This window comes from Pseudonaja textilis, chromosome 1, assembly GCF_049901715.1.
Source record: "Pseudonaja textilis isolate UNSWEBS1 chromosome 1, rPseTex1.2, whole genome shotgun sequence".
NCBI classification, from domain to species: domain Eukaryota; kingdom Metazoa; phylum Chordata; class Lepidosauria; order Squamata; family Elapidae; genus Pseudonaja; species Pseudonaja textilis.
In genome coordinates, this window is record NC_141990.1 from 310,826,360 (window position 1) to 310,836,653 (window position 10,294).

A 10,294-nucleotide genomic window follows, 5' to 3' on the forward strand; every position below is an offset into this window, starting at 1 on the left:
CACTAACTGTGCATCTGAACAACAAGGATGTCTGCACTCTCAGCCATCCCAGGAAAGAGAAATCCATGGGAGGGATTTATCAGGCTGATTCTGGCTTGGCCTGATGCAGTTGCAGACCTCTGCTAGTCACTATTGCTGCAGAGGCAACTCTGTAAATTTTGTGGAGGTACATCTTTCTGAACCATACATAGTTTCACTAAACTTGATTTTCCTTCAGTGAAGACTGTTCTCTGCAAACTTCCAACATTTAAGTTCGGTCTCATCTTACTTAACTTCTATGAATTGGCCATGATGTTCTTCTCAAAATAGATGATACCCTTGTAGGTGTACCTCAAGATTTGAGCACAGATAATTTCATTACAGGGTGCTGTTTCCCCGGCAAATGAAACCATGTAAAGAGGAAGAAACAGAGGTCTTAGTTCCATATCATATAAGAGACTACCTCATACAGGGTAAAAAGCACTATAGCTCTGTCAATTTGTAATGGTATAGTGGGATTCCGTAAATAAGCTAAGAAACCTACAGCTTGAAACTTGTACAACAGTCTTTGGCTTAATTCATGCGTAAGGAAGAATAAACTATCCTGCACATTGCAAACTTTTATCCCTATTTTGTCTGTTCATACTTAGCTCTAGCTCTATCCATCACTGGTTCTAATCCCACCCAGGGCAACATTTAGCCTTTGGTAGATCATTCAGAAGAAACTTACTGGCTCTTAACTGAGGAAAAAAAAAACCTTAATCCCAATTCAGTCTTCCCCCAGTGATAATCTGAATCAGTCTCTAGTGTTGATCCAAACTCTATAATCAACATTTATGAGAAGATGCTAATCTCTAGAGTTTTCTATTTTCAGATTTTTTTTAGGTCATAAAAGAGAATGAATTGTTGGAAAGAACAGATGTTTTGCTAAATGATCAACCCAAGAGTATTTTTCCTGTTTTTTTGAAACTTCTTGGTATTCCATTTGTGAGTTACAGAGGATTATGTTGCATATCTCCATACACCCCACGATGAAAAATAGCACGGGAAATGTGCATAATGCATAACAGTGCACCCATGCTGTTCCATAAACATCTAGAATGGAAGGTCAAGAAATACATATAACATTATGGCCAGCAGCATTTAAATCCATCTTTTATCATCACACCTTATGTTCATAATGGGCAAGCTCCATTATGCTTTTAATTAAAGGGCTGTTTGTATATGTTTGGGGGGAACAAGGAATGATAAGGTAAGGAAGAAAAGAAAATCTGCACCTCTATTCTGCTAGGACTATAATAGACCACATTTTTCCATGGGATAGTCATAATCTCTCCATTAGAGGTATGGTGGCCTAGAGGTGAAAATGCTTGCCTCCCATTTGGAAGGCTGAGATTTCAATCCTAAGTACTGGTAGATGTTTCTCCCTCAGAGTGCAAAGAGAAAATATCTGCTGTGAACCTCATTTAGGTGTCAGGAAGAGCATCCGGCCAGTAAGCGCTCAACTCCTTTTAGACTCTACCCTGAATGAAGGGATTAAAGTCATAAAAGGAAAAAAAAACATAGTCTTGCGATTGGCAAGTAGTATTAGAATGGGTATTTATACTATATGAGATTACAGTTATGACCAGATGGACCTGCTTAATAAAATATGTCCATCACTGAGGTCAAAAGCACATTCAGGCAGGTGTGAAATATTTCTTGAGCCTACCTAAAATTATTTGCTATGGTAAATCTAAGATGATTTTGAGCCTGTGATGCTACTGAACTGGATAGAGCCCTCTAAATTATCAGTTTCATCAATTCCTAGATGTATCCATGCCCTTCATAGCTAGTTAGGGTTTTTGTGAGGGGGCACTAAGTTATCAATGCTTCTTTGAACAAGGGGACATTTCCATCAGTTCTGAAAGAGGCTATGCTATGCCCCTGCTGGAAATAGCCTTTGCTTGATCCAACCATTTCAGACAAATGTTGACCTGTTTCCAAGGTCAAAAGGAAACGTTTTTAAGGAAAAGTTGTAGAAAAAGTGGTGGTCCTGCAACTGCAAAGAATCCTACAGGCAGCTGATTATTTGAACCCCTGGCAGTGAGGTTTCAGTCTGGAATACAGCATGGAAACTCCATTAGAAGTTCCACTTAGCCAATTATAACAACTTAGAGCCATTGGTAGGCTTAGGTTGCCCAAAGAAGTACAGATAGTCCTCGACTTACAACTACAATTGAACCCAAAATTTCTGTGGTTAAGCGAATTTTACCCCCTTTTATGACATTTTTGCCACAATTGTTAAGCGGATCACTGCAATTGATAAATTAGTAACAGAGTTGTTAAGTGAATCTGGCTTCCCACTTGACTTTGCTGGTCCAGAAAGTCTCGAAAGGTAATCACATGATCCCTGGAAACTGCAACCGTCATAAGTATGAGTCAGTTGCCAAGCATCTGAATTTTGATCCTGTGACAATGGGGATGCTGCCACAGTTGTAAGTGTGAAAAACGATTGTATGTCATTTTTTCCAGTGACGTTGGAACTTTGAACAGTCACTAAATGAACTGTTATAAATCGAGGACAACCTATAATCTTATTCCCTTATTCTTTGTACCACTTGCAACCCCTAGGTCTTTCAAATGCACATATACAGTTAGTTGTTACATTATTTAGGATCCAACCATCTTTTCTCTTTGTTTAATCAAGCGGTGCTAAAGGCATATAATAGAAAATCAGTTTGCATTTATTTCATCTGTTTTCATCAGTAAAACTCTGGCACATCACACTGTGTTTGGATTTAATCAAATCGACACTCCTAAGCCCAATATCCCGTGCCTCTCATGCACACAAACATAAACACACACCGCACAGACACACTTTTATCAATAATAGTAGTACAGCATAAGCTTTTGCTTTGCTCAGGAAAGAAAAAGAGAGAAAGACTTTAGCATGACAGCCAAACAGATGGCTTGTGAACAACAACATGAAAATATTGAGTGGGAGAATTCATTAATTGCAAAGGAACCTGCGCTCATCCATTGCAGATGCTGTGGAAGATCTAAAGGGCTTTTGTAGATCTAAAAGGCTCTTTAATGGGTTCCTTCTTTGCATTTAGCTGCATTTGCTAAACAAAACTCCAGCAATGTGCTCCTTAAATCCTTCTATAGAAAAGCGATTATCACAACTGCTAATATCTGGTAGCATCCACTGCTGTTGTTCACTGAAGCCTTTTTTTTGCTGGCTTCTCCAGGCAGAGAAAAAGGGAAAAGTATACTGAAAATCAGGATTTGATCATGGCAGCCTTCTTGTCATATAAATAAAAAAGGGAGCCCATTAGGTAACACTGACCTAAGGCACCTGGTCAGAAATCAGGAGACTGGGAGTTCTAGTCTGGCCTTAGGCACGAAAGCTTGCTCGATGGCTTTGGGATAGCCTCTCTCTCTCTCAGCCCAACATATCAAGGGAGGTACTAATACCATTCTATAAAGCCTTAGTAAGACCACACCTAGAATACTGCATCCAGTTTTGGTCATCACACTATAAAATAAGATGTTGAGACTCTAGAAAGAGTGCAGAGAAGAGCAACCGGGATGATTAGGGGACTGGAAGCTAAAACATACAATGAACAGTTGCGTTACCTGGGCATGACTAGTCTAGTGAGGAGAAGGACCAGGGGAGACATGATAACAGTGTTCCAATATTTGAGGGGCTACCACATGGGGGGGGGGTGTCAAACTATTTTCCAAAGCACCTGATGGCCAGACAAGGAATAATGGATAGAAACTGATCAAGGAGAGATTCAACCTAGAAATAAGGAGAAATTTTCTGGCAGTGAGAACAATCAACCAATGAAGCAGCTTGCCCTCAGAAGTTGTCGGAGCGTCATCACTTGAGACTTCCAAGAAGAGATTGGACTGCCATTTGTCAGAAATGGTGTAGGGTCTCCAGCTTAGGCGGGGGTTGGACTAGATGACATACAAGGTCCCTTCCAAATCTGTTAATCTGTTAACATCTCACAGGGTTCCTGTTGTGGGGAAAATAGGAGATGGAATGAGTTTTAGGCATGTTCACTGCATTGAACTCCTTATAAAGTAATAAAAGTGGTACATAAATAAATAATAAAATAAAGTGTAGAGTGAGGGTCAGAAATAGGTCTTCCCTTTATATGGAGGTGGGGAGGGGGTTGTGGAGAACTCCTAAAATTTGTTTTAATTGGTATTGGTCACTGGGAATTATTGAAATTGCAGCCTGAAGCAAATAAGAAATGGTTCAGTTTCATTAATAGTAATTTATATTAAAGTAGTATTCAGATTTTTCCTCTACAGGCATCAATATCTTGGAGACTTAAGAAACAATTAAAGATGTCTCATAAACTAGAGTAGTTATACTTGGGATCCAAAAAGAAGGTTGGCATCATGGCACCATAGGCACCAATAGTGTCCATGACTTTGGCAGGCAGCTCCTTGGAACCTCCAGATCTTAAAGAAAAAAGTAAAAAAAAGTCTACCAGAAAGTTGATACTTGCAAGACCTCATAAGATTTTGGCCAGCTCACTTTCAAAAATTATTGTCCCTTTTGGCACATGCAACATTTCTGGAAATATTTCAATTTCTTTTAAGCAAGCATCACCTGAAAAAAAATGCACATCCTTCTCTAAAAGGAAAAAAAAGCTCATCGCACCATGGCATAGTTCTAGTTTGGGTGTGTCTCTCAGAGATACCATCTGGTCCTTGGCAAAAAAAAGGAGGGCTATCTAGCCCTGCAGAACTGAAGAATGAATTTGGGAGTACTCTTGGATGCAATGAATAGCTAAGGAGAACTTGAAATTGAACCATTGAAATGATACACCCATGGTGTCAACCTGAAGTGAACCTGGTTGAAGCCATCTTGGAGTCTTCAGGGTTGCCCCACAATGGTGGGAGGGAAGAAATAATTAGATGGGGTTTTGTAGCCAAAACAACGAAGTTTTCCTGGGATATTCTCATAGGTGGCTGGCCAGAGGAGGTGCAAGTAACCCAGCAACCAGCCAGTACCTGGATTGGATAGCATGACCAGTGACTTGGGGGGAAAGGGGACACTTTTACTTTTAATTAGGTGAAAGCCATGGGAAATTCCAGAATCAGCTTTCACCAGTTGTGCCAATATGAAGTATCCAATAAACCTGCCTGCCTCGGAGTTCTGTTTTCTATGGGTGCATTACTTGGAACCTTGACACATGGACTTAACTGTTGAAGTGACTGGAGAATGCAGCATCTTCATGGAGCAAAAAACAAGTGTAGGATGCAAGTGCATCAGCTGACCAAGTGAAGTCTGCCACAGTGACAAGAAGAGGAATGTCTCCAAATAGAATAATTTAAGGTTGTCTTTCCCAACCTGATACCCTTGACATGTTTTGGCAACTCCTAGTCTTATGACACCAGAAGATAGGAGAAATCTATTATTCATCTGTTATTCGTCCCTGGGGAAGTGGTGGCTCAGTGGTTAAGACGTTGAGCTTGTTGACTAGAAAGGTCAGCAGTTTGAATCCCTAGCACTGCTTAACGGAGTGAGCTTCCTTTACTTGTCCCAACTTCTGCCAACCGGGCAGTTTGAAAGCATGTAAAAATGCAAGTGGAAAAATAGGGACCACTTTGGTGGGAAGGTAACAGTGTTCCGTGTGCCTTTGGCATTTAGTCATGCCGGCCACATGACCACCGAGACATCTTTGGACAGCGCTGGCTCTTCAGCTTTGTAATGGAGATGAGCACTGCCCCTAGAGCCAGAAATGACTAGCATGTATCTGCGAGGGGAACCTTTATCTTTACCCATTCATCCCTGTGATATGAAATATCCATGTTCAGAAACAGTTTACCACTAAATGTTACTTGGAAAAACATTAGCCAATTTCTTTGAAGGCTTCCAAGGAATATCACCCTTGCAAGAAACTCATCAGATCAATTAAGACCATCTTAAGTCATTTAGCACAGATCACCCTAGGATCATACCATTACCCCTTACCATTGCCATTAGTATGACCACAGGCACTAATAGTACTTGATAGGGGAAAAATCAAACATAGGCATGGGCTTTTCTTTCCAGTATAGGTAGTCCTCATTTAATAAACAGTAATTGGGATCAGAATTTCCAGAGTTAAACAATGTGGTAATAAAACAGGACGTCATACAACCACCAAGCAGTCCCTAGTTACTATGGTTAAGAAAGGACTATGTAGTTAAGTGAGGACTCTACTGTTTTTTAAATGACCTCAAGTGAAATCTTACTTCCTACTGGCTTCCCCATTGACTTTGTTTGTGGAATGCTGGCAGGGAAGATCACAAATCATAATCAGGTGACTGGCAGGGTGCTGTGGTGACCAGAACTTCAAGGACCAATTATAATTACCACTTGTTCAGCACCATTGTAAGTTCGAACAGTCATGGAACCAGTGGTCATTAAACAACTATTAACTATTGCTGGGAGATATAGTAGCCCATGCATCTGTAGGGAGTACAAACTAGGAAAAATTGTTGAAAAAGGAGAGAAGAGCAGAATAAAAATATGCACCTTATTAAGTACTCAAGTTAGGCTTTGTTTCAACAGGAGATGGAAACTACAGGGTTCCTATAAACTTCACAGAGAAGGCAGAATTTAAGGAGGGATTGAAAAAGTAATGGCAAATGCAAATGAAATCATTTTATGTAGATGGCCATGACCAGTGCTTCAAATGAGATTTATTTATATTAAGCAGCCTAGTGCTAGCTGAAAAGGGTGGAAATTCAGAGTTGTATTAATGCATGTGGTAGTACATGATAAATTCTGACTTTCTTTTGGAGTGTAGCTTTTTCCACCCACCACAGCGAACATCTTAAGCCATAGACAATCCCATTAGTATTTCTTCACTCATTCAGGAATCAGGAAAAGTTAAGATGTTTTAAACTATCTTGGCATTTTTGCTGTTTGCAGCAGAATGTGTTATTGCTAGATTTTGGGGGAAAAGCTGCTATGCTAACATAAAATCTCTGAAAAAAGTTTGGAAAACTTATGATAATGAAAAAGCTCTCATATCAAATCAAAATTGCCAAAGGACAGAGGAAGTTTTGTTAACATTATGGTATTTGTAAAACTTTACAGAAAGAAGACATAAGCAAAATGCATTTTTTATTTAACTAAAAGCAAATGGTGTTAATCATGGAGCTCCTCGGAAATTCTGATAAGGTGGTAAATTTATTGTCTTGTTATTTAAGAGAGGCAAAAATACAGTTTGAGTCTTTGGTTTTTAGAGTTCTTTTTAAAGTAATAGTTGTGTAAGACTTCAGTTTTCATTTCATATACATCCCACACTTTATTTGATAAAAGCTGTTGTAAAGGTTTTTCTTCATAGGAGACTTAAACTTCTTTTAGTGCTTATAGAAGCAAAATGCCAAAAGAACCACGGTGGTATATATACACCATTGAGAATTCTGTTAGAAATGTGTTTTTCCCAATGGGAAATATTGTCCATATTCTCTGTTATTCTCTGGGTATCATCAGCAGGTACAAGTAGTCCACAATTGAGCCAAAATTTTCTGTCGCTAAACGAAGTAATGGTTGAATGAATTTTGCCCCATTTAACAACCTTTCTTGTCACAGTGGTTGAGTGAATCAATGCAACTGCTAAGTTAGCAATGTGAATCTGGCTTCCTCACTGACTTTGCTTGTCAGAAGGTGATCGCATGACCATAGGACACTGCAACCATCATAAGTGCATACCAGTTGCCAGTGTCCAAATATTGATCATGTGACCACGGGGATCCTGAAACGGTTGTAGGCATGAAAAGGGGTCATAAATCACTTTTTGCAGTGCCGTTGTAACTTCAAAATGTCTCCAAACGAATGGATGTAAGTCAAGGACTACCTGCATTTGCCCTTTATGAGAGCATGTTGCCATTTCCTAATCGTGCTTTTTATATACTATATCTATAAGTATCGACTGGTTCCAGAAGAAGAGGCTTGCTGTGGACTCTGTCAAGGAATTTTGGCTGGTGGGGTCCAGGTGAAGAGCAGAGGTGGTATTCAGCCAGTCTGGCAGGTTCTTGAGAACCAGTAGCAGAAATTTTGAGTAGTTCCAAGAACCAGAAATAACACCCCTGGTTGGTATCTATTCATCCATCTATTCGCTGCCTCCTGAGTTCCAGCTGATTGGCTGGGTCTTTTGTTGCCCTGCACAGGAGAATGGAGCTGGAAAGCAGGTTAATGGGGTGAGGAATGGGGATTTTACAGTATCCTTCCCCTGCCACGCCCACCAAGCCACATCTTGCCCACCAAGCCACGCCCACAGAACAGGTAGAAAAAAAATGTGAATACCACCACTGGTGAAGAGCTTTTCCTTCTGAGGCCCCCACTCTTTGGAATATTCTGCCACTGAAGGTGAGACACACTCTCATTCTTTTGGCTGTCTAGAAGGGCCTTAAAACCTGGCTCTGTTGGCTGGCCTGGGCTGTAATCAGGTTGCTCTATGCTGGAGATGAATGATAGGGTAGAGTGAAGATCCCACCCCTATTCTCTTGATTTTTAGTTTCTATTTCATCCTTTCATCCTTTAATAATTTTCATATTCATCTTTGTATCATTTTATAAGCCCCTGGAGTCATTCAGTAGAGAGCAAGGCAGCATATACATTTAATAAATAAAGTAACTCCATAATCCCCATAACTATTTCGAACTCTCATCACTTGAGGAATACAATATTGACTTATGTGCTAAGTCTAACTTGTGATTGGTTGTCATTGTAGATCATTATTGCAGAAAGATCTTCCATTCCCTTATCTGATTAGTCAGCCTGGACCAGTTGTTCTGAAACATCAAAGAATACAGATATTTAACTAGCCAAATGCTAATAACTACAGAGAAAATGTTATCATCTCCTCCTCTCAAAATACACTACTATTCAGTGAGATCGCTTTGTGTGTTTAACTGCCAGTCCTTATGTGTACAGGATTCAACTAAGGAAAACAAAGGTTGTGTGGGCATTTTTAAACCAGGTTTGTGTGTAAACTGGGTGGCTCAAGATGGCTCAAGCCATCTTCACCAGAAAGCATTTGTGGATGACAGAAGGCAATAGGAGAATTTTGTCTATGGATTTGTACATATCATCTGAACTTAGCCATCTCTATTTTTTCCCCATGATCAAGTATGTACAAATGAATCTTTTTTTAAAATAAATCTTGAAAACTGAAAACAGGTGAAAATTTAAACGGAATACTATTGCTATAAATCAGAAGAGGAAGACATCCCGTTTAATCAATATTATGCCTATTGAAATAAAAATTACTACACATTTATCCTATTGGGCCAACATTTTTTTAGACCTAAAATGGTCAAAAATCATAGGCTTAGTTAGACCTATGATCTCTAAACATTTCCTTACACTTATAACATTGTCAAAATTGTTGAATTAGAATTGGGATAGCTAAAGCTAAACCACTACATTTTTACATGCTGCTGAAACTAACATCTGATTTAGCACTCCATTTTCTCCTTGCCTCATACCACATTAGCCAAACTTGCCTTTGAACAAATGAGAATTAAAACAGTTCAATGTCAATCCTGATTTCAAGACTTAATTTATCATATTCAGCATTATGTTTTTATAAATAGATATTGTTGTCCCCTCCTTGGGTTCTTTTTCTGCTAAACCAGTTTCTGCAGATTAGGTTTATTGTGTCTCTATTTAATTTAATCTGATTTAAGAGCCATTGCAGGTACTTGAGGAAACTCATTTTTGAATGGGTGACTTGAAGCTCTCCCCTATTGCTCAATTGAATTGCTGTCAACCCATCTCCAGTCAGCAGAACATATCAACATAAATTGCTGCACCTTTGCTGATTCCTCCACCTAGCGCAGGGGTGTCAAACTTTTGTCATCACAGCATCGTCATGTGACGTATTGTGACTTTCCCCTGCTTCGCTAAACCGGGTATGGGCATGGCCAGCATGTGATGCATTTGGCCTGTGGGCTGTGAGTTTGACACCCCTGACCCAGTGGGTCTATCAGCATCCTAGCCCCAGAACTTGGAGGAAAAATCAGTTCTTCACTCTGTTCCTGAAGGCCAACAGGGTTTGGGGCCATGTGTATCACTTGGGGAAGGCTGTTCTATAAGGCCATTGCCATAAAAGAGAGGAGTACTTCCAAGGTCCCACCAGGACAGGCTGCTTCACTTCATTAACAAATGCAGTCAATGATGTCTCCTGAACTGAAACCTGATTGTAATGGGTTCAGATAATCTGCTTCTTTCAGAATTCTTTGAAGATAAATAAAACATATTTAATTATGTGAACCAGTATTATACCTGCTCAATGTGGATACCCTTAAAAAG